We start from the raw sequence: 3850 nt of genomic DNA, 5'->3' as shown, positions 1-3850 counted from the left end.
GTGATAAGCAATGATGAGAGAAGAGGAATTGCATGACTTTCCCTGGCAGGTGACAGAGACAGGATAAGGAGGCTAAGGGAACTAGGCATGCTAGAATGGATATATATTGTAAAGCCAGAAGGCCTGCCAGGGGATATGTTAGATGGGAAGGCCAACATGACCCATGGTTTTCCAAGGCCATCAAAAATATGCTAAGGAGAAGAACAGTAGCATCACTAAGAAGTTTATTGTTGGCTCTCCTGTGTAAACCACAACTGGTGGTAGGGAAGATTGACACATAGCTGGACTCATTAATATCCATGGCAATGATGCCCATCTCACCCCTGGTAACAGAGGCCAGATAGTGCTATTTACCTGCCAGAATCTAGGAGGTTCTAATTACCATAATGACCAGCATGGTCAGAGGTGCAGCCAAGGGGCTTGACCCACAAGGAGCTGTGGAGATGTTCAATAGAACACAGCATACCTAGGGGCAACCTAAATGGGCAGTGAAATGGACAATTTTTTAATCTACAGGCAGAAAAAAGCAAGAATGGGAGAGTGGGAGCTAAAGACAGTCACAGAGCACAAAGTGACAACCCTTGCTTGATTTGTGACTTAAATCATTATTAGATCTATAATCCATTGACTGAAGAGGTAGCTGGATTCCTAGGAAAGATAAATCTGACACTATGGCAAGTATAGGCCATGGCAATTCCTTCAGGTTTCCCTGTAGAGACCTACAGCTGGAGCCAGGTTCAGACGTGTGCAGGGATCTCTGCATTTAGAAGCACTCCTCACTCGACTTAATGCTGTATTGTCACCATCTTGAAATTCTTAATTTTATTTTATTTTTTAATTTTTTTTAACATTTATTTTTATTTTTGAGACAGAGAGAGACAGAGCATGAATGGGGGTGGGTCAGAAAGAGAGGGAGACACAGAATCTGAAACAGGCTCCAGGCTCTGAGCTGTCAGCACAGAGCCCGATGTGGGGCTCGAACTCACAGACTGCGAGATCATGACCTGAGCCGAAGTCAGACGCTTAACCGACTGAGCCACACAGGCACCCCTTGAAATTCTTAATTTTAAACAAGTGACCCCACACGTTCATTTGTACTAGACCCCACGCATTATATAGCCAGTTCTTACCGCCGTTGCCTAGGTAACTATACATTGGGTACAGAAGGTCTGAGTTGACATCAATGCCCAGAAACTTCAAGTGTAACCATGGTCCCCTATTGGAGTGGGAGCTCACATGCTTAGGTAATAAGTGGAATCTGGGTTCAAATCCAGATCACAGTGGGTTCACTGTGTGTGGAGACCTCCCAGTGGTCATTTTTCTGGTCATCAAGTGTTTAACTGGAATCAGTATACTTGACAATTAGACTGATGCTCACATTGGGTTCTTGGCCTTTAGAGAAAGAGCTATCAGAGTGGGAAAGGTTAAGTGAAAACCTCTGAAACTGCTCATTCAGTCAAGGAAGTAAATAAAAAGGAATGTCACATTCTAGGAAGGATGGTGATCAGTGTCATCATTAAAAAACTAAAAGATATAGAATAAGGATGAAGGGAATACCCCAATCATATCTGTTGTTTTTTTCAATATGGCCTGTGCAGAACTCAGATGGATCTTGGGGACTAAGTGTAAACTCTTGAAAGCTCAATTAAGTAATAGCCTTGATTGTAACTGCTATGCCAGAGATTACATCTTTGCTAGGGCAGATTAACAAAGTTTCAGGTACATGATATGCAGTCATCGATTTCCTTAATGTATTCTTGTCAATTTTGATTACAAAGAAGGATCATAAACAGATCACATTCACATAGGGCATGCAACAATAGTCATTTATAGTTTTGCCTCAGGGCCATGTTAACTCACCATCTCTTTGTCATATTGTAGAATGAAGGTATCTGGGCTGTCTGGTCAACCCACAGAACATCACCCTCATTTGTTATATCAATAACACCATGCTGATCAGGCAGGACAAACAACAGATGGCCTCGCTGGAAGCATTGATAAGATACATGTGCTCCAGAGCATGAGGGATAAACTCTACAAAGATTCAGAGTCCTTCATTTCAGTTAAGTCTTTAGGGTGTGTCAGGAGTTTGCCAGAATATGCCTTCCAAAGTAAAAGAAAAATTGCTACATCTTGCATATCCTACCGCAAAAAAAAAAAAAAAAAAGAAGCAGAGAGCCTGATTGGTTTTTTGGGGGGTTCTGGAGGAAACACATCCCATGCCTAAGAATAGCACTCTGATCCATATACTAGGTGATCTGGCCTATACACTGAGATACAGGGAAGACTTCAGGGGTCTGGTGGCTCCAGTGGGAGAATCACAATGAAAACCCTGATATTTGGGAATATGTCCATACCATTCAGAGCAGCCAAAATAAGTATTTTGGTAAAATAGCTCCTGCTATGTTATTGGGTCTTGGTAGCAACAGAATACTGGGCCATGTGGCACTGAACTTCTATTTGTCTATAACTACATATCATGAGCTGAGTTATTGCAGTTCTTCTGAATCATAAAGTCAGCCCAGCACTTGTCAAGCTAAAGATGAGAGTGGTACACCCAGATTGGACCCAAGCAGGACCAAAGCTTGGTTAGCAGCATGAACAGGTAACTCAGACCCCCATGACCCCCCCCCAATCTACAGCAGTTGTAACAGCAGCCTTCCTGTACTTTGCACCTAAGACTAGCTGAAGGAGGTAGAAAAACCTGTCCATGGCCTCCTGTCACAAACAACCAACTATGACTTTGAGTAAGAGAGAGATGGGAACATCCAAGAGATGGAAAGAAGACAGTGCACTTGGACCAAAGTGAGAGAGTGAGGGGGATGGCACAAGATGAGAGTGACATATTGAGGAGTCATATTATACCAAGTCAGAAGAGGTGCTGGGTCTTATTCCAAGAAAGATAGAAAATATTTGAAAGGTTTCACACAGAGATGAGACACGATCCAATTAATGTTTTAAAAAGATTGATCTGTCCTGCCTGTGGCGAATGTTCTAGAGGTGGGGCGAGAGTGGACCAGGAAGATTAGTTAGGAATCATGTGGATTAATAGCAATCCAGATCAAGACAGGACTTCAGCCTACCCTATGAATGGGTTACATTGTCTATCCTTGAGTGGGATGTAGCTGTGTAGGTGGATGACACAGTCTCTCTCTTACAGCTCACATTCCAGTATCTGACATTCTGACCAACTCACTTTCCAAAATACATGTGTTATGGTATCCATATAGCTCAGCAGGATCAGTACACATGTAATAGTAAGTGCTTATCCTCTTAAATATCACTCCCAATATCTTGTCTTTTGAAAGCCAACTCCTATAGTAAATTTCAGATTAAATATACTCCGCATGAAACTCTGCCCCTAGTTCCATATTGAAATAAAAAAAGAGAACCACAGTAATGAAGGGAATCAAATCTCTGTGTATATATATCAATATATATGGAATTTCTTACAAAGGACTGAATGCAATTAAAAGAAAAGAAAAGAAAAGAAAAAGTTCCTACTTAGACATGCTGAGCCAGTGGGGTTGCCTAGGGTGCTAGCAACAGGGGAAAACGTCCCCAAAGAATAAAGAAATCTTAAGAACATTCCTTAACCATGGATTTAGTCCATAGGATTACTCTTTTGAAATAACATCAATGGATGATAATAACATACCCATTCCAATGAAAGCCTTTTACTTCAGTTCTTATTTACTCTCTGTTAATGATGTCAACACTTCGAATATTACAGTTTTCCAAGAGAGAAAAGGAGAAGTATTCATTTGGATAAACTAGACTCAGAAATTGTTGTGTGTTAAATGAAACATACCTGTTACCCATGTATGGAAAGAACTCTAAAGGAAGTTTT

Source organism: Lynx rufus, unplaced genomic scaffold, assembly GCF_022079265.1.
Source record: "Lynx rufus isolate CCGP_SWC_20201006 ecotype Redwood Valley unplaced genomic scaffold, mLynRuf1.p SCAF_5, whole genome shotgun sequence".
Taxonomy (NCBI): domain Eukaryota; kingdom Metazoa; phylum Chordata; class Mammalia; order Carnivora; family Felidae; genus Lynx; species Lynx rufus.
This window is presented reverse-complemented; position numbering follows the sequence as displayed.